The following is a 21963-nucleotide window of genomic DNA, read 5'->3' on the forward strand; positions in this document are numbered from 1 at the left end:
GAACAAGGACTCAGTGCCCATAAAAGACTACACCCAAATTCTGGCGCTGCTCCTGGCGGCTCCCGTGGAGAGTTGAAGAAAGCCCAAAAAAGCAGTTTCATTGGGTCCCAGAGAACGCAGAGACACTGAGGCAGGTGGCGGCATCGGTCATTTACCACCACTGCCTTGCCCCTACCTGTCACACACACACACAAACCCCTTTTCACCCAGCCTCTCAGCCCCCCAGGATCTGTCCTGGGGCTCAGAAGCACAGACACCCCTCACTCCCGAGAGCCTGCTGCAGAGCCGGGCTGGGCCTTCAGCTCCTTGGCAGATGATGGGGTCTAGGACCCGGGTACCTGGCTATCCCCCAGGCTTCTCCCATTACCTGCTGTCCCTCCTCACCCCCAGCCAGGCGCTGATATGCAGATCTCTCCCCCATGGCACCCAAACTCCCGGCCTTCGGGCCAGGGAGGGGAGCAGAGCCCTCCCGCAGCCCCCGCCCCTGCGGCGGCACCGGCAGCGGCAGCGTCACTGCCCTGCGTCCTGAGGGGCCGGGCCTCCAGCATCCTCCAGAAGGAGGGCAGGGGCTGCTAGAGCGCCTCAACCGGGGAGGCCGGTCCATGGCAGCCCCGCACACCCGCCCACAGCCTCTCATCCGCCGCCGGCCGGCCGGCCAGAGCCCGAGCCCAGGCCGGATGGTCGCGGTCTCCTGCGCTGGGCCCGCGGCCGGCCCTTCCCCCAGCCCCGTCCCCAGCCTCCATTCCAAGGAGCCGCCGCCTCGGCGCAGCACCACCACCGGCTGACCCCCCGGGGAGAGTCAGGTGCCGCAGCGTGGCCCCACCTCCAATGACCCCAGGGCTACAGCTCCCCTCAGACCCTGGACCACCTCCAGGACCCCACAGCTCCACCGCCACCAATTAGGTCCCGGGGATTCAAAAAGGAGCCCCCTGTTCCATAAGGAGGTCCATCCATGAAGCTCACATAAGAGGAGCCCCATCCTGACCTGACCTGAGAGCCCTCCCCTCCTTGGGGCCTGATGCCTATCCCTCCACCTGCCGGGCTTCCACACCAGCAGGCTCCAAGCATGCGCCCACCTGCCGGGCTCCCTGAGGCTCCACTCCGCTCTCCACTCCCCCAGCGCCGGAGAACCTGCCCAGCAGCGGAAGCCACGCCTCCCGCACCGGGAGGGAGAGGGAGACCACAGCCCGCCCCGGCCCCACGCCTCTTCCCAGCCCGGCCTTGACCCCCACTCCCCACCCCACCCCACCCCCCGCAAGACTGCACAGGCTGTGTGCCTGGGAGCTCAGGGCAGGGCACAGCGCTGGAGCTGACCTCTGGCCTCAGAAGAGTGCCCCGAGTGCCCACACGCCCCACGGGAGGAGGTGCTCCAACACGTGCCCACGCAGGGCTCTGCCACCCAGCACTGGGGTGAGGCCACTGCTAGCAGAGGAAGTCCCACTGCAGAGGCTCCTCCTCTCCCACCAGCCCTGAGGGCCCCAGGGTGCCCCACGCACACCCTCTCATTCTGCTGGCATCTGAAGCATCCACTGACTCCATAGTACCAGGTATTTAGGGCTGAGCTCAGGGAACCCTCCCCTTCCGGGGTTGGGGCAGAGGAGGAGGGAGATGCTGGCATACCTGCCCCCCAACACACACACACAAACTCAACCTCCCCCAATAAACTCAACCTCAAGACTGAGGAAAGAGACCCCAGAAGGATACTAGGTGAGTTCCTACAAGGCTCACTCTCTTCACAAGCTCCTTCTCCACCTTGAAGCACACTGGAGTGGGGGGTGACCATGCCAGGCAGGAGATCTATTCCAGGCAGAAGGTCCTGGGCATCTGACCGCAGCTATAGTAGAAACTAGTTTTGTGGGAGGCTGCAAGAACCCAAAGTCAGGAGGCTGTACTGACCCAAAGTTAAGAGAAAAAGAGGCTGAAAATGCCAGGCCCACTGCTGAATGAAGGGTCTGATCCAAATCATTCCTCTTTCCTGCTTTCTCCTTACCCCCCCCCCCAATAACTCCCCTGCTTCCTAAGGCCATCCTAAGGCCTCAGGGATCCAAACTGCCTCTAGGATTTGGGGAATCCACCCTACATGTATACCCCTCCAGTCTATAACCTGCCCCTAAAGGGAGCTGGGAGTGCCCAGGAACCAGCTTGCCTCTGCTGTCCACTCCCTTCCCCCAGCCTCTCCAGCAGCATCAGTGAAGTGACAAATCCACTCCGAGGAGCAGACATGACATGTAATTTCCGGCCAAGAGATTTTTCCAAAACAATCTACCGTATTCTTGGGAATATATGCCAACCTCACCTCCAAGCCAGCCCTCTCCCACCCCTACCCTCCCTCTTCTCTAAGCCCTGGAAGGAAAACAACATATTGGGGAAGAAGAGGGGGGCTTATAGTTCCTCTCCCAGCCAGAGGATTATCTTGCCTCCACATGCCAGCCCCACCAAGCCCCGACAGCCTCAACTCACCCCTCTGTACGCAGGCCCCAAGCTTCTGGACCAAAGCCAGGCTGGCTCCCCTTGGGACCTCACCCCAGAGGGAACTGCACCAGGCAACCCCACACCTTCAGGTCAGCCCAGGTCTGACATCACACTGGTCTGGGGAGGAGGCTGGCCCGGGGCCATCGGAGAGAGGGGGTGATTCAGACACACGCCATGGCTGTCCACACCCTCTCCATCTCCAGGACGCAGGGACCAGCCCCTCCCAGGAGAACTTGGCAAGCTGCAGTTCTGAGGAGAGACAAAGCTGAGGCATACTGGCTTAGCAGTGCTGGGCCCCCAGGCCCCAAGTCCAGCCCTGGAGCCTCCTCACCCCTCTCCTTAACTGCTGATATTTCCCAAAGACTTCTGAACTCCCCGTTCCTTCTCCTCACGGTGGATGCTCTGCTTTCTAGGTGTCACTTCCTCTCCTCCCAGGGCTCCAATTACCACGTGCTCTCTCTCCATTTCTAACCTCCTGAAGCTGTAGGCCCACGTTTCCAGACAGTTCCAGGACAGTTCCACCAGGAAGAAGCACAGGTACCACAAATTCCGTATATCCGAACTGAGCTCATCATCACCCCCTTAAAGCTAGCTAACGCATGCTCCTATATCCTGACTAAAAATACCACGAGCCAACACTGGCCACCCAGGCTAGAAACCTCACCCCCACCCCACCCCCAACTGTAACTTCCTACCTTCCCCACAGGGCAGGCCACAAAATCTTGTTTCTGCCTCCTTACTCCTCTGATCAATACCAATGGGATCAAGAATTAGACAGACCTGAGCTGAAATCTTGGCTTTGTCACTTTCTAGTTGGGCAACTTTTGGGCAAATGACTTAACCTCTAAGACTCAATTTCCTCATCTGTAAAATGGGAATAAACAGCACCTCCTTCGTAGTGCAGATTCAATGAGATAATGAATAGCACCCTTAGCACAGCAGCTGGCACACAGCTGCCTATTGCTATTATTGTCATCTGAAGCCCCCCCCCCCCGGCTTATTTCCTTCTGTAACTCAATAAGCCAAAAACAAGGCCCTTCAGGATCCACTCCTTGCCAATTTGTCCACCTCCACACCTTATCATTTTCTTCAAATGTCTCCATGTTCCAATCAAATCAGATACGTGCCCTTCCCGATATAAAATCCATGCACAGAAATGAGTTGCATTTCTATACACTAATAATGAGACAGAAGAAAGAGAATTTAAGGAGTCAATCCCATTTACGATTGCACCAAAAACCATCAGATACCTAGGAATAAACCTAACCAGGTTTAGGCAAAGGATCTGTACTCAGAAAACTATAGACCATTCATGAAAGAAATTGAGGAAGACACAAAGAACTGGAAAAGCATCCCATGCTCATGGATTGGAAGAATAGTGTTAAAATGTCTGTGCTACACAGAGTAATCTATACATTCAATGCAATCCCTATGAAAAAACCATCAACTTTTTCACAAAGCTGTAACAAATAATCCTAAGATTTGTATGGAACCAGAAAAGACCCCAAAGAGCCAAAGGAATGTTGAAAAAGAAAACCAAAGCTGGGGGCATCACAATGTCAGACTTCAAGCTCCATTACAAAGCTGTAACCATCAAGACAGCATGGTACTGGCACAAAAACTGACACATAGATCGATGGAACAGAATAAAGAACTCAGAAATGGACCCTCAACTCTGTGGTCAACAATCTTCGACAAAGCAGGAAAGAATATCCAATGGAAAAAGACAGTCTCTTCAACAAATGGTGTTGGGGGGTGCCTGGGTGGCTCAGTCGGTTAAGCGTCTGCCTTTGGCTCAGGTCATGATCCCAGGGCCCTGGGACTGAGCTCCACGTCAGGCTCCCTGCTCAGTGGGGAGCCTGCCTCTCCCTCTCACACTCCGCTTGCTTGTGTTCCCTCTCTAGCTGTCTCTCTCTCTCTGTCAAATAAATAAAATCTTAAAAAAAAAAAAAAAAAGATGAGGGCCTCTAAAAAAACAAACAAACAAAAAAATAAATGGTGTTGGGAAAACTGAACAGCCAAATGCAGAATGAAACTGGACCATTTCCTTACACCATACACACAAACAGACTCAAAATGGATGAAAGACCTAAAGGTGAGACAGGAATCCATCAAAATCCTAGAGGAGAACACAGGCAGCAACCTCTGTGACCTCGGCTGCAGCAACTTCTTGCTAGACACATCTCCAAAGGGAAGGGAAACAAAGGCAAAAATGAACTATTGGAACTTCATCAAGATAAAAAGCTTTTGCACAGCAAAGGAAACAGTTGACAAAACCAAAAGACAACCTACTGAATGGGGGAAGATATTTGCAAATGACATATCAGATAAAGGGCTAGTATCCAACATGTATAAAGAACTTATCAAACTCAACACCTAAAGAACAAATAATCCAACCAGGAAATGGGCCGAAGACGTGAACAGACATTTCTCCAAAGAAGACATACAAATGGCCAACAGACACATGAAAAAGTGCTCAACATCACTGAGCATCAGGGAAATACAAATCGAAACCACAACGAGATACCACCTCACATCGGTCAGAATGGCTAAAATTAACAAGTCAGGAAATGACAGATGTTGGTGAGGATGTAGAGAAAGGGGAACCCTCCTACACTCTTGGTGGGAATGCAAGCTGGTTCAACCACTCTGGAAAATAGTATGGAAGTTCCTCAAAAACTTGAAAACAGAGCTACCCTACAACCCAGCAATTGCACTACTAGGTATCTACCCCAAAGATGCAAATGTAGTGATCCGAAGGGGCACCTGCACCCCAATGTTTATAGCATCAATGTCCACAATAGCGAAACTATGGAAAGAGCTCAGATGTCCAAAGACAGATGAATGGGTAAAGAAGATGTGGTACATATATACAATGGAATGTTACTCAGCCATCAAAAAAATGGAATCCTGGGGCGCCTGGGTGGCACAGTGGTTAGGCGTCTGCCTTCGGCTCAGGGCGTGATCCCGGCGTTATGGGATCGAGCCCCACATCAGGCTCCTCCGCTATGAACCTGCTTCTTCCTCTCCCACTCCCCCTGCTTGTGTTCCCTCTCTCGCTGGCTGTCTCTATCTCTGTCAAATAAATAAATAAAATCTTTAAAAAAAAAAAATGGAATCTTGCCATGTACAACGATGTGGATGGAACTAGAGAGTATTATGCTGAGCGAAATAAGTCAATCAGAGAAACACAATTATCATATGATCTCATTGATATCATATGATCTCACTGGAATTTAAGAAACAAAACAGGATCATAGAGGAAGAAATAAAGAGAGGAAAAAATAAAACAAGACAAAATCAGAGAGGGAGACAAATCATAAGAGACTCTCAATCACAGGAAACAAACTGAGGGTTGCTGGAGGGGAGGGGAGTGGAGGGATAGGGTACCTGAGTGATGAACATTAAGGAGGGCACGTGATGTAATGAGCACTGGGTGTTATATAAGACTGATGAATCACTGACCTCTACCTCTGAAACTAATAATACACTATATGTTAATTAACTGAATTTAAATTAGAAAATTAAATTGAAAAAAAAAAAAGATACTTGCCCTTCCCTGGACACACTCCCTTCTTTAATTTTAATGTCTCTGAGCTATTCTCTTTGTGATGGTCCTTCTCTATGGCTACATGATGAACTCCTACGCATCCCTCAAGACCCATGTCATCTTCTCTGTAAATTGCCATTTCCTACCCCCAAATGGTTATTTTGCACTCTTTCCATGTTAGCCTTAAAATAGTATTTGAAAAAAGGAATGGTATAAACACATAATATAGTTAACCCTTGAACAACATGGGTTTGAATAGAGCAGGTCCACTTATACGTGGATTTTTTTTGATAAATACAGTACGGTACTGGAAATGTATTTTCTCTTATGATTTTTAGTAACATTTTCTTTTCTCCAGCTTACTCTGTTGTAAGAATACAGTCCATAATACATACAACACATAAAATATGTGCTAATTGACTGCCTATGTTATTGGTTAAGTTTTTCAGTCAATAGTAGGCTATCAGTAGTTAAGTTTTTGGGGAGTCAAAAGATGTGCAGATTTTCAACTGTGCGACAGGGGTCAGCAGCCCTAACCCCAACGTTGTTCAAGAGTCAACTATGGTATAGTACATGTGGAAAACAGCCAAATGAATTTAAAAAATTTTTATTATCCATCATGCTCTGATCCTTAATGGGTCACCATTCTTATAACAATCTGCATTAGTACATAATTCTACTGCAAGAGTCGCTACACAAACCTCTACTACTGTGGTTTGTATCTTGTAAAGTAACCATCTGTTTTTATCTGTCAACTTGAAGGCAGAAGCTGGCAAGGTACCTGGTCAAGAGAGCTTGCTGAGAGGGACTTCAAACCCGTAAGATGCACCCTGGGGAAAGGAGGGCTGCCTTCCTTCCAGCAGACACCAGGACTAAGCCTCACTGGCTCCCCCGCCTCCGCCCGCCCTGGCTTGGCTCCCTCCCAGTATTTCTAATCCAGAAAAGCAAGCACCTTTGTGGAGAGAGGGGCTGCCAATCTCATTACAGCCACTCCTGTCCCAGACCCACTAAGCTACTTTGCTCCCACAAAGCCGTTTCAGCACCGGGGACTCCACGGCCAGTCCCTCAGGCAGAAGACAGCGCCGGGAATCGCCTTCTGCAGAAGGCTGCACTCCCACTAGACTCTGCAGGGAGAGCTGGAGCACAGCACACCGCAGCGCTGACGGGAAGGAGTCCAGTGTGTCGGGCATCCCAGCCTCACCAAAGAGGGGGAGGGGGGCGAGGGAGTGACAGGGTGGGAAGGCAGGGCACAGAAGCAGGGACCCAGATCAGATACAGGGACCTGCTATGCCTCATCTTCTTCAACTGCAGCAGAGAAGGAGATGTGACTTTCAGAGAAGAAAAGGGAAAGAATCTGACTAACACCACTGCACAGACCCACACTGAACTCGACACCTCCCCGCATGTACCAACTTGGTCTTGAAAGTATTCTATTGCTGTTTCATGCTCCAGCAGCTCAGGACTGGCCTGCCAACCCTGACACCCAGAGACAGGACCCTGAGAGCCCTAACACATTCCCGGAGCACTCCTCCCACCAACAGAACACCACTCGTGTGCGGCAGAGGATAAATTCCAGCAGCTGTCTGGGCTTTGTGCACATGCACACCAGGCACGTCCTGGTGCCAGGGCTGGGATGCAGGGTACTGCAGAGAGCTGCCTCTGCCAATCCTCTGGTCCAGGCATCATCACAGCACCCAGTGATGCAGTGACTCCTGGGAAGGGAAGCAGGAGGCAGTCCAGCTCCCCGCAGCCAGCCGCTCCCAGAGCTCTTCCAGGGCTGGGCAGGGGCTGCCTGGCTGGTCCTCTGCCTGCTGGCTCAGGCCTCACCCCACCCCCACCCCTTCAGCAAGAGCCTAGAGCTGAAGGGGCCTATTGTTGAGCCCTGGAGGTGGGGTGGGGAAAGAAGCCAGAGCTGTGACTGGTAGAGCAGTTATTCTGCAAGAGGGACTGCTCATCCCCTCTGGACCATGTCCATACCAGAGCCCCAGGAGCTAGCAACATCCAGTGTAGGACTGGCTGCAGAGCTCAAGAGAGGAAGGGTCTGAACCTGGGAGAGACCGAAATGATGGACTACGTCCCACCCACTATATCCTGCCTATCCATTTTACCAATAAAGAAACTGAGACCCTGAAAGGGGAAGGGACTTGCCTGGTCCAACGCACTTACAGAGCTATCATGCGGAACTGGGGGAGATCAACAGTTCAGAGGGGTGGTGATTCTTTTCTAGCCAGAGGGGCAGCCACGCCAAGGTCAGGGACGAGTAGAGAAAGGTAAGGGGCCAGGAGAGGAGACCCTGCCTTATTAAGAGACACAGCAAATAGGAGACAGGCAGAGACAGGAAGGACCCAGTGTTCTCACACTCAGCTGAGGCCCTAGGCTCCAGGGCTCCCAGGAGGCACCGCTGCTGAAGCAAGAGACCAGGCCAAAACCCTCACTCCGACGACCCCTCAGTCACTCTCCATGTACCTACTACACGCTCACCCTGTGCTAGGGTTCTGGGGAAACAGGAAGGAGAGTTACAGTCTGGGTCCTCGAGAAGACACGAAGTGTGGGTTCTTTGTTTTTGTTTTTTTGCTTTTTAATGGAAAGCAACGGGTTTTTTTAATTAATGAATGAATGTGTTTGTTTATTTTAGTAATCTCTACGCCAATATGGGGCTCAAACTCAAGACGCTGAGATCAAGAGTTGCAAGCTCTACCGATGGAGGCAGCCAGGTGCCCCTGTGTGCGGATTCTTTAACAGCTTTACCTAGGGGCGCCTGGGGGGCTCAGTGGGTTAAGCATCCGACTCTTGATCTCAGCTCAGGTCTTGATCTAATTATTAATTAGATCTAATGATATTGATCTAATAATTAATTTAGTTTAAAAACAAAAAAGCTTTATCTTTTTTTTTTTTTTGGTGGGCAGCAAAGTTTATTGAGCGGTAATAAAGTTTATTGAGTGACAGAATACAAAACTCCCGAAGAGGGAGGGGACCCGAGAGGGTTGCCCAAGCTTTATCTTCATTGACTGATTACAATCCTCCCCTTACTACCCTGCATTATCCTTGTTTTACAGATGAGAAAACCAAGGTTTGGAGAGGTGACCAGGGTCACACAGAGAGTAAGAGAGGAAGCCAGGACTCAGCCCATATACAACAGCACACTGAATTTCTTGGCTCAAAGATGCGGGCCCATGGAGGGCAGAGCTGGAGTCCTATCATTAAATACATACCGGAGGAATCCAGGGACTCTGTGAGGAAGTTTAAAGAGAGGATAGAGGTTCCAGGAAAAGACAGCAGATTGCACATGCACACGATTCCACTCCTTCCTGAAACCCCACCAAAACTTCAATTTTAAAAAGAGAAAAAAAAATTGAAGAGAAATTTTTTGAACGGCAGAAGTCCCTACGGATGGGAAGAACAGCAGAGAAAACAGCCACAAGACTTTGGAAGTGACAAGTGGGAGCAGACCGGAGAAACATCACAAGCCCCAAGGTGAGAAGCACCTGACTGGCCCCATAGAATCCTCAAACGGCCTGGGAGATGGAAGCCCCAAAAACCTCTACAAGAAGAGGTGGGGGAGGGAAGTGCTAAAAATATAGAGTATTACTTGAAAGCTATTTAAAAAGCAGTAAGACCCCCCCCCCAGACTCCTTCCCCCATACAAAGCCACTGGATGACTGTCCCTGTACCACTCTGCAAAGGCCAGGGATTTCCCTAGAGGGGATAAATGGAACATCTCGACTGGCACAGTGGGCCTCACGGAGAATGGGGGGCAGGGGGCGGGAGGGAGGTGTGTGTGTGTGCTACGTCTCAAACAAGGAGAGCACGCACTGATGTTGAGATCCCAGTCCCCTTCTCTACTTGCTCCTGGAACATGGAGCCAGGCTTCCACCTCTTGGCAGGAGACAACAGTGTCTTTTCTGGCGACTCTGACAAGGTCAAGAAAGATATAAAGATACCAATGCCAGGAGTTCCCAACAAATGGCCCATCCAGGTCACCACGCAAAGAAGCTCCAGCAACAAGACCATCCAGTACTGTAGCTTCCCACCCCTAGCTGAGAGCTGACAACACAAAATTACCAGACACCCAAGGCAAGCCTCTAACATGGAAGAGAGAGAGCAAACTGCATAGGAAAAAGCAACCAAGAGGAAACAGACTACGCAGGAGAAGAAAATTTCAGAAAAAAAAAAAAAATGCTCATTAATATATATTCAGAGAGATAAGATGTTGTCTCTCTGGATATTATTGGGGGGGGAATCACAAACACTGTAGTGACATAAAAAATTCAACAGATCCATCCCTACCCCACCAAACCAAGAGTTTGGCCCACAGCAGGTGCTCACGCATAAATATCTATTGAACGGATAAATGAAATAGTGATTCTCAAACTTTAATGCACACAGATCACCTGGGATCTTGTCAAAATGCAAATTCAGAGTCCATGGATATGGGGTAGGGCCTAAGATTCTCCATTTCTTTTTTTTTTTTTTTAAGATTTTATTTATTTATTTGACAGAGATAGAGACAGCCAGCGAGAGAGGGAACACAAGCAGGGGGAGTGGGAGAGGAAGAAGCAGGTTCGTAGCGGAAGAGCCTGATGTGGGGCTCGATCCCAGATCGCCGGGATCACGCCCTGAGCCTAAGGCAGACGCTTAACCGCTGTGCCACCCAGGCGCCCCTAAGATCCTCCATTTCTAACAAGCTCCCCAGTGACACACGTTTTGGTCCAGTAGACCACACTCTGGGAAGCAAGGGTCTTCTGGAGGTGTTCTTTGCACTGGCTATGCATTAAAATCACTCGGAGCTAGTGGAGTGTCCGCGTGGAGCCCCCCCCCCCCCGCTGAGATTCTAATCAACTTGGCCTAGGCGAGACTGACGCATCATATCTTAAAGCTTCTTCAGAGGAATCCAGACTGGAGTTGAGAACCACTGCTGTAGAGAAAGCCAGTAATTGTACCAATCATTTGACCTGGCCAGAACAGTCCTATTCTCACATATTCTCTCCCACTGTTGATACTGACCACTCTTCCAGAAGGCCCTTCTCACCATAGCCATGAGCAGCAGTTTACAGGATGACTTATTATACCAGTGATATTTCTTAATTCTGTGTAAGTCCCACTAATGTCAGTGGATGGAGAAATCATTCTACTGAAGTCCCAAGAAATTCATTCTGAGAATGTTCTTATTAGATTCTCACACTTACCCTAACCTTCCTAATTTCTTTGTTACTCTGGACCTTAAAACTTTCAGGTTAAGCCCTTTTAGGGAGGAGTTTTTTGTTTGTTTTAGTGAAATGTGGGTATTTCCCTAATCAAAAATCCGAATCTATTCTCCCAATGTTCCTACTACTAAAGTTGAATTCAGGAGTTTTATGTCTATCTCATCCATGCCACACATGGCATAAAATAATATCAACAGACATTTACTGCTATTAAAATTGCTAAAATTACAATAGAAAGGATAGAGGATAAAGTTCAGGTCTTCCACAATAAAGAGCAAAAGACACAAAGATGGCAAACAGAAGAGAAAGAAATAAGAAAACCATATGATCAGTAGAAGAAGGCCCAATATCTAAACAAAAGGAGTTTGAGAGAAGGTGGGGAGGGAGGGAAATGACCAAAATAATACAAGAAAACTTCCCAGACCTGACGTACAAGTTTCCAAATTAAAAGGGTTCACTGAGCATACAGCGCCAGATGAAAACAGACCCACAATGAGCTACATAATTAGGAAATCATTAGGAAACAGAATACTGGAGAAAAAGAGAAGATCCTACACACTCCCAGACAAGGGAGAGGGTCCCACACAGGTCCGACACAGGACGTGGAGTGACTTCAGACTTCCATGTTAACTCTAGAAACTAAAAGAATATCCTCAAGACGCCAAAGGAAGGTAATTTCCAACCTAGATCTGTACATTCAGTTTATTAAGTATCAGGCTGGCAAGGTCTCCAAATAATCTCCCACCCATATACCCTCCTCTCAGGAAACTACTAAAGGACAGGCTCTACCAAAACCAGACAGTAAACCAACAAAGGGGAAGACATGGACACAGAAGAGCAGTGAAGGAGATGCCCAGGATGCTGAAAGGAGGTCCCAGGAGGATAGCTAAGCATCTGTGATAGACAGCAACCAGACCATGCTGCTGCAGGGCACAAGGCTCTGAAGGAGACCTCTACAGAAAGATACATTCAACAGAACAATTACAGAATTAACATCGTGAGGAATTTAGACAGCTATTGGAATTTGGCTAATTGAAACATGCATAGAAAACTAAGCAAACAAACAAAAGCAACTCCAGGGAGAACAAAAAGGTGTGCAGGAAAGGAAAAGTCATCACAATTTACTACACCATAACAATGTGAACATAGACAGGAGACTGAAGGAAAAATGAGATACTTCTAGAGTGGACAGACTGAAAAATGAGAAGGGTGAAAGGTTGACAATGAGGGAGATAAACTCAAAATCTCATCTTTGGCCAAGGAATAACATGGATCACATTTACTCTCCTGACCGAAACAACAACAACAAAAGTGCAAAATATACAACATGGTTTTGAAGACACCAGGTATCAGGAAACAAAAGAAAGGATACCTGTAACAAAAGAAGTCAGCCCTATGGTTGAGTTTTCAGGCTACATCACAGAGAAGGGAACCAGTCAGATCCCAAAAGACTCTGTGAGTTGAGGAGATAGAGCTGAGAGTCTGAGGAGTCTCAAGAGGCCAGAGTTCACAGAACAGAGCACCAGAGAAAAAAGAGCACCACAGAAGTTTGTAAAGGGACCCCCTCAAGTATTTAGCTAAATACTAATCACCGCGTGAATGTGCAGAAATTACCCAAGGTGGGGAAAATAACTACCTGAAAGGATTAGAAGTAACGATGCCTGGTGCTCACAAGGGGGGTAAAATGTGCCTGCTTCCACCAGCCCAACTGGAAAAGGTAGGCATTGGGTAGAATTCACAGATGGGTCTTGCCTCACCAGGAGAACTAGTAGCCCTCTATTGAGCATAGCTCTGGTCCTACCTAACAAGTCTTAAAAGCAAGACCTAAGATAATGAAACTGTTTCCAAGTCACTGCATCCCAGAATAAAGCTCAAGAATAGTTACAGGAATATAAAACTACCCAACAACAAATCAGGTAAAACTTACATTTTCTGGTATCCAATACAAAATTATTAGGCATGCAAAAAACTCAGGAACTATGACCCGTAATGAGGGCTTAAAGCAATTAATCAAAACCAACCCAGAACTGACACAGATGTTAGAATTAGCAGACAAGTAAATTAAAATAATTAAACATTTAAAAATTATTAAAATTATTACTATAGAATTATATTCCCCCTTAAGTAGGCTCCACACCCAGCATGGAGCCCAACACAGGGCTTGAACTCATGACCCTGAGATCAAGACCTGAGCTAAGATCAAGAGTTCGATGCTTAACTGAGCTACCCAGGCACTCCTAAAAATATATTTTTAAAGAGAATGTAATTGAACTTCTAGAATAAAACTACATTGCATGAGATACTCCTGAATGGCTCAGTCAGTTAAGCATCCGCATTCAGCTCAGGTGATGATCTCAGGGTCCTGGAATTGAGCCCCAAATCAGGCTCTCTGCTCAGCAGGGAGTCTGTTTCTCCCTCTTACTATCCTCTCTCTCTCAAATAAATAACAAATAAATAACTACACCGCATGAGATGGAAAAATAAACTGAATGGAATTAAACACAGATTAGACACTGCAGAAGAAAACGTGGTGAACTTGAAGACACAGTAATAGAAACTGTGGAGAAGAAAAATAAAATTCTTTTTTAAATAAACAAAGCATCAGTGAGCAGTGGGACAATTTCAAGTGGCCTAACATTTGTATCATCACAGTTCCCTGAAAGGAGAGCAACTTGGGAATAAAAACATATTTGAAAAGTTAATAGCCAAAATATTTCCACATTTGATGAAGAGCATAAGCCCACAGACTCAAAAAGTTCAATGAACTCCAAGCACAAGACACATGAAGAAAAATATACCAACACACCTCATAATCAAATTGCTCAAAATCAGTTATAAAGAGAAAATCTTGAAGTGTAGCTAGGGAGGGCAAGGGAGATAGGTTATAGACCGAGAGCAAAGATAACTATGACAGCAGAGGGGGCGCCTGGTTGGCTCAGTGGAGCATGTGACTCTTGATCTCAGGGTCGTGAATTCAAGTCCCACATTAGGCATAGAGCTTACTTAAAAAAAAAAAAAGATGACAACAGATTTCCTACAGAAATGGAAATGAGAAGACAGTGGCACAACATTATTTAAGTACTGGAAGAATAAACTAATGACAAAGAATTCTAGTCTAATGGAAATACCTTTTTAAAAAAGACTAGGGGTGGCCTGGTAGCTCAGTTGGTTAGGCGTCTACCTTTGGCTTAAGTCATGATCCCAGGGTCCTGGGATCAAGCCCCACATCAGGCTCTCTGCTCAGCAGGGAGTCTGCTTCTCCCTCTGCCCTTCACCCCGCTCATGTTCTCTCTTTCTCTCTCTCTCAAATAAATTTTAAAAATAAATAAAATAAAATAAAATAAAGACTAAATAAACTTTTTTAAACATACAAAAGTTGAAAGAATTCATCACCAGCAGACCTGCACTACCACAAAAGAAGTCCTTCAGACAGAAGGAAAATAATACCATATAGAAATATGGATCTATGCAAAGAAATGAAGCACAGGACGGGCAACTGGGTGGCTCAGCTGGTTGAGCCAACTCTTGGTTTCCACTTATGACTTCAGGGTTGTGACACCGAGTGCCCGGTCAGGCTCCACACTCAACACAGAATCTGCTTGAGATTCTTTCCCCCTCCCTCACCCCGATCCCACCCCACTCCTCCCCTTGCTCATGCTTTCTCTCTCTAAAATAAGTATATAAATAAATCTTAAAAAAGAAAATGGGGCACCTGGATGGCTCAGTTGGTTAAGCATCTCCCTTTGGCTTAGGTCTTGATCTCAGGGTCTTGGGATTGAGCTCCACATCCAGCTCTCTGCTCAGCGGGGAGTCTATTTCTCCCCCCTGTGCACTCTCTCTCTCTCTCAAATAAAGTAAAATCTTTTTTATTTTTTAAAGATTTTATTGATTTACTTGAAAGTGAGAGCCAGAATAACAGAGAGAGAGAGGGAGAAGCAGACTCCCCACTGAGCAGGAAGCCCAACACGGGGCTCAATCCCAGGACCCTGGGATCATGACCTGAGCCAAAGACAGAGGCTTAACCAACTAAGCTACCCAGGTGCCCCTAAATAAATAAAATCTTAAAAGAAAAAAAAGAGGGGTGCCTAGGTGGCTCAGTCAGTTAAGTGGCTGCCTTCAGCTCAGGTCATGATTTCAGGGTCTCGGGATCGAGCCCCACAACCGGCTCCCTGCTCAGTGGGGAGTCTGCTTCTCCCTCTCCCTCTCCCCCTCCCCACCCTACTCGTTCTCTCTCTCTCTCAAATAAATAATAAATAAAATCTTAAAAAAAAAAAGAAATGAAGCACTGGAAATAGCAACTACATAGATAAATAGTTAAGATGTTTTTATTAGATTACTTCAAAAGATAAATTGACTGCTTTTTTTTTTTTTTATAAACTGTTTAAAGAAAAATGAGACCAGTATAGTGTGGGTTTATAAGGTGTATAAGAGTAATTTTTGGCAATAATAGCATAACCAGAGGAGAGAAATAAAAATATAGGTTTTATACTATTATCTACTTATATAGTTACTAATAAAAATATAGGTATTCATACTTGAAGGCAAACTATAAATTAGATGTATATTATGAATCCCATAAACAGTACAAGAAAACTGTCCTCATAAACATAGATGCACTCTTCACTACAGGAAACAAACTGAGGGTTGCTGGAGTGGAGGTGGGAGGGGGACAGAGTAACCGGGTGATGGGTATTAAAGAGAGCACATGATGTAATGAACACTGGGTATCATATGCAGCTGATGAATTACTGAACTTTACATCTGAAACTAATGATACATATGTTAACTAAGTGAATTTAAATAAAATAAGTAAAAAAAAAATAGATGCAAAATTCTTAACAAATTCTTTAGCAAATAGAATCCAACAACACATTTAAAGAATAATACACCATGACTAAGTGGAGTTTGTTCTAGGAATGCAAGGTTGGCTTAACATGTGAAAATCCGTTTTAACAAATCAGTTAATTCAACATATTAACAAACTAAAAAAGAAAATCCTACAGTCACAGAAAAAAAAAATTCGACAAAAACAAAACAGAAATAGAGGAAGCTTCTTCGAACTGATAAAGATCATACATGAAAAACCTACAGCTAACATCATGTATAATGGTAAAAGACTGAATGTCTTCCCCTGAAGATCAGGAACAAGCAACCATCTTCTATTCAACCCTATACCAGAGGATATAGCCAGTGCAATGAGACAAGATAAAGAAATAATTATCAGGCATAAGGAACAGAAAGAAAGAAGTAAAACTCTTTATTAGCAAATGACGTGGCAGTCTACGTATAAAATCCAATGGAAGCTACAAAAAACCTACTAGAATACATTTAGCAGGTGGTAGGATTCAAGGTCAATACCCAAAAATCAGTTGTATTCACATATATACTAACAACAAACAATAGGAAGTTGAAATTTTAAAACAATACCATTTTATAGCAGCATTACTGACAATAGCCAAAAGGTGAAAGCAACCACCAGTGGATGAATAGAGAAACAAAACGTGGTATATTCTTACAATGGAGGAAATTCTAAAACATGGTACAACATGGATGAACCTTGAATACTTCATGTATGGTAAGTGAAAAAAGCCAGTCACCAAAGGACAAATACTGTATGATTCTGTTCCTATGACGTGTTTAGAATAGTCAAATTCATAAAGACAAAGTAGAATGTGTGTGGTTCCAAGGGGGAATGGAGAGCTATTGTTTAAAAAGTACAGAGCTTCAATTCGGCAAGATGAAGAAGTTCTGGAGATAGACGGTGGTGATAGTTGCACAACAATGTGAATGTACCTAACACTACCGAATTCTACCCTGAAAGACGGTTAAAATGGTAAATTTTACGTTATATTTTACCACAATTAAGATAAACAAAAAAGCCAAATACCATGTAAAAATACCATATACAATAGCATAAAAAATACATAATACTTAAGTATATATATGACAAAAGATGTGAAAGATCTGTATACTTAAACTACAAAACACTGGTGAAATTCTTAAAAATCCAAATAAACACAGACAGACACATTGTTTATGGGTCAGAAGGTTCACTATTGCTAAGATAATGGACATCTCCCCAAATTCATCTGTAGATTCAATGCAATCCCAATCAAAATCCCAGTGGGCTTTCTTGTAGAAATTAACAAGTTGATTCTAACATGCACATGAAAGTGCAAAGAATGTGGAATAACTAGAATAATTTTGAAAAGGAAGAACAAAGTTGAAGATCTTGCCCTGATTTTAAGATTTGCTATGAATCTACAGTGATCAAAACAGTGCGGTACTAGGATAAAGACATATTGATCAACGGAACAAAAGAGAGCCCAGCATTACATCTACGCATAAACACAACTGATTTTTGACAGAGGCGCAAAGGCAATTCCGCGAAAAGATAAGTCTTTTCAACAAATGGTGCTGGAATAGTTGGATCTCCACATGCAAAAAGCTGAATTCATACCTTGCACCATTTATAAGAATTAACCCAAATGGATCACAGACCTAAATGTAAAGCCCTTAACCATAAAACTTCTAGAAAGGGGCATCTGGCTGGCTCAGCCAGTACAGCATGAGACTCTCGATCTTGGGATTGTGAGTTCAAGCCCCCACGCTGGGTGTAGAGCTTACTTAAAAACAAAACCTTAAAAAAATAATAATAAATAAACCTTCTAGAAGAAAAATAGGAGAAAACCACTGTGCTTTGGGTTAGGCAAAGATTTCTCGGACATGACACCAAAAGCACAAACCATAAAAGAACATGTTGTTAAACGGGAGTTCATTAAAATTTAAAACTTCTGCTTGTCAAAAGACACTGTTAAACAGAATTAAAATGCAAGCCAAAGACTGGAAAGAAATATTTGCAAATCAAACATCTCCAACCCCAACATATTCAATAAAGGGTTTGTATGCAGAATATTTAAAGAACTCACAAAACTGAATATGAAAAAACCCCACAACTGAGAAATGGGTAAATGATGTGAACAGACATATCACCAGATATACAAATGGCAAATCAGCACATGAAAAAATTAATATTAGTCATTAGGGAAATGCAAACTAAAATCACAATGAGATAACCACTGCAGATCTATTAGAAAGTCTAAAATTAAAGAGACTGATCACACCAAGTGTTGACAAAGCAGACGAACTAGAACTTTCATCCACAACTGGCAGGTATGTCAAATATGACAACCACTTTGGAAAAGTCTGGCAACTTCCTTAAAAGTTAAATGTATCCCTACCATATGACTCATAATTCCAGTCCTAAAGATTTACCCAAGAGAAATAAAATAAGATGTCCATAGAAAAACTTACACATATATTCACAGTTTTATTTGTAATAACCAAAAACTAAAAACAATCCATCAACAGGAGAATGGATAGACTGTGGTATATACAAATAATGGAATGCTACTCAGCAATCAAAAAGAATTAGTTACTGAAATACACGACATGAATGAATCTCAAAATAATTACGTTGAGTGAAAAAAACCAGGCAAAAAAAGAGCACACACTGTCTGATTCCACTGACATAAAATTATAGGTAATGTGAACTAATGTACAGTGACAGAAAGCAGACCAGTCTATTGGGGGAAAACGGATAGCAAAGGAGGGGCACGATGAAGGAATTAGGAAGGGGCACAAAAAACTTTGGGAGGTTTGGGAATAATAAGTATGTTCATTATCTTGATTGTGGTGGTGGTTTCACAGATATACACATATGTTAAAACTTACTGTTTTAAATGTTCCATTCACTGTATATCATTATACCTCAATAAAGCTGTTATTAAAAACGAAAAGAATAAACACTTCATTTTCCAGAATAAAGCACAGGGCAGGGGATAATCTTGGACTTAGGGACCAGAGGACAAGGTGTGGGAACACCGACACCCTCTCCCCGACATCTGCCAGCCAGGGCTCCTGAGAAAGCGGGCACCAGACTGCCAAAGAGGGGTCTGAGCCCTCTACACTCAGGACAGAGTAGGGAAAACCATGGCCCACTGCACAGAAACTGAAGCCCAGAGACATTTTCTTGCCCCAGGAGGTTACACAGCTAGTAAGTGGTCTAAACTCGGATCTGTCAAAGTGCTTCTCCTCATCTACCACAAACTGAAAAAAGTGCACCTGAAATAGGATAAAGATAATACGCTTGTGTGTATATGTTTAGAACAGACAATTCTCTCCACTGAAGCCAGAGAGCCAGAACCAGTCTGGCCATCCCAGAAGAGCCAGGCACCATGGACACAGCAGCTGAACTTCCGGTGCATGAGTGTTTGGGGTGGCAGTGTGACAGGCAGGCGTGGGACAAAGCTGACAGTCGGTCTGGGGTTTGCGTGAGGAGCAGACTAACCGGCTCCTCCAGCACAGTCCCAGCAGCTGCCTGCCTAAGGCTTTGCCGGGCAGCCACCACCACCACCACCGCTCCCCCTGCCCAGACAACAGAGGACTATCTCCACACACACAGGTTCGGACAAGGGTCTGGGGGCCCTCTGACTCAGAGACCACGCCTTTAGTTGGGTCAAAGATGGGACCCAACTGAGGCCGGCAGCAACTCTGCAGCCACCCTAACCTGAGGGCTATAGAAACAGGAACTCACATGGTCCCAGGTAAGAGGTGAACAACCCTAGGAGGATGAGGCCCACAAACTGGCCAACCAAGCCCCTCTAGGCCAGGAATGAGTAGGCCTGGCACCCAGGCCACGGGGGGAGTCAACAAGAAGCCAAATTTAGTCCCCACCCCTGCAAGCCCCACTCTACACTGCGCTAGGAGCTAGCCCCGGCTGGTACAGAGCCCATGATGCCACAGCTGCCCATCTGTCCACCTCCATGGGGTGGGGCTGAGCTCTGGGCCACAGAGGACGCCCAGAGTCCAGTAGTACAAACATCCCTCCTCAACCACCCCTTTCAGGTTGGGGTCCTGAGAGCCCACACCGGGAAGGCCTCACCAGCAGTTCTCTGCCCTTCTGCCACTATTCATCTTTGGCCCTGGGCCCTGGGTTATTAACCAGCTGTGACAAGAAGGTGTGACAGGAGGTCAGGTTCGTGCTCAAGTCACAAGCGGCCACACTCACATCTCAGATCACGTGGCAAACAGGGTTCCTAGATAAGGTCCTGTTAATGCAATGCTGCCCCTTCCCTTTTATGGAATGTGTTTGGAGGACCTGAGGAAACCTGTGCTGATTGCACCATCCCAGCCCTGGCATGGAGACACCCCATCAACAGGGGTAGACAGGTGGAGGGGTGACTACCTCCTCTGCAACCTTAGCCTGGGGCTACCCCTCTCTTCCTTCTGCCCAGGCCTGGCAGCCACCCAGACAGTCCTCATCTCCAGTCTAGACTCTAAGGAAATGCCCCATCACTCCAGTTGGCATTTTCGGTGGTTGGGGGAGGGATCCTGTCTTGCTGTTGAAAACTGCACTGCTTCCTCCCTCCCCAGATTTAAACACAGGAGAGTGCACAGGAGCGGTTTGGAGACCACCCTCCCCTGAAATAACTGCAGCCCCCTGCTTCAAAACACACCAACTCCTGCCGCGAAGAGAATTCGGTTTCCTTACCTGCTGCCTTCTGCTGCCTCCCTGCAGACAGTTTCGATGAGGTCCGGGCTGAGGTGGCAGAAGAGGATCCAGCAGGACACACTGCCTGCTCTCGGGCAGTGGCTTCCAACACTCCAATCCCCAAGCCCCTACATCTTGCGCTCACCTCGGCCCTGGAGCGATCCTCGGGCCGGGCAGCCGGCCTGTCGGTTACCACCTCCTCCGCCGCCGGCGCCTCCGGATCCTGTGCCCCTCAGGGGGCCCCTCTCCCTCCTGGGACCCCTTCTCGTCTAGGTATGTCTCCTGGACAGCCCGCACTACCTGTCCTTCCTGCACCCCAGGAAGCCAATTTGCTTCCTGCACCCCCAGGCGCCCCTCCCCCTCAGGCCCCTGGGGCCCCACAGGCCGGGCTCTCCCCACTAGCTCAAGTCTCTCCCGGCGTGCCGGGGCCGCTCCCAGGACCACCGCCTCCCGCCTGAGGTGCCCGCAGCTCTCCCAGTACTGCCCCCCCTGCTCCCCGGAACTTTCGAGCCCCTCCCCGCGCTCCCAGGAGCGGTCCTCGAACTCGGAGAGAGGCTCGGGCTGCTGCAGCAGCCGGCGTGGGCTCCCCTCCCCCTGCTCCTGCACCCCGGCGCGGGCCTCCCCACGCTCCTGCACTGCGGGGCTGCCTCCCCCCTTCTCCTGGTGCTGCTTGCGGGGCCCCAGCCCCTCCTCCTGCACCACAGGCCAGCCCGCCGAGCCCGTCCACGGCGGCGGGCGCCTCCAGTCCGCGCCGTCCGATAGACCCCACACCACCCCCAGGCTGGGCTCGTGGCCACGGCCGCCCCGCTCCTGCACCCCCGGGCCCACCCCGCCCTCCTCCTGCACGGCCGGACCCACGCCCCCCTGCTCCTCCACGCCGAGCTTCAGCCCGCGGAGCTGCTGCGGGCCCCAGCTGAGAACCCCGACCCGCTGTGGCTGCTGCTCCGGCAGCCCCGGGCTGAGCCCACCGCGCTCCTCCTGCGCTCCCCGCCCGGGGCCCCCAGCCCGCACTGCCCAGCGCACTCGCCTGCCCCCAAGAGGCCGCGCGGTCCCACCCCTCCAGATGGTGCTACCCTCTGCGCCCGCTCACACCGCCCCCCGCCCGGCTCTTTCCGCCCCGTCCCCCGGGAGGGGGCTGCGGGTTGGCGTCCCCTCGGGTTCCGCGGCCAACCCCACGTCCCGGG

At 47.5% G+C, this 21963-nt stretch overlaps 1 protein-coding gene across 1 annotated transcript in view; it reads right to left on the reverse strand.

Moving 5' to 3' along the window:
* TNK2 (tyrosine kinase non receptor 2) overlaps positions 1-21115 on the reverse strand; it is a 47650-nt gene extending 26535 nt beyond the window's left edge. The window contains exon 1 of the mRNA XM_040621377.1: positions 20780-21115. The gene's annotated coding sequence lies outside the window, so the exon portion shown is untranslated. The remainder of the gene's footprint in view (positions 1-20779) is intronic.
* Between the last annotated feature and the right edge of the window lie 848 nt (positions 21116-21963).

Source organism: Ursus maritimus, unplaced genomic scaffold (assembly GCF_017311325.1).
Source record: "Ursus maritimus isolate PB19 unplaced genomic scaffold, ASM1731132v1 scaffold_4, whole genome shotgun sequence".
NCBI classification, from domain to species: domain Eukaryota; kingdom Metazoa; phylum Chordata; class Mammalia; order Carnivora; family Ursidae; genus Ursus; species Ursus maritimus.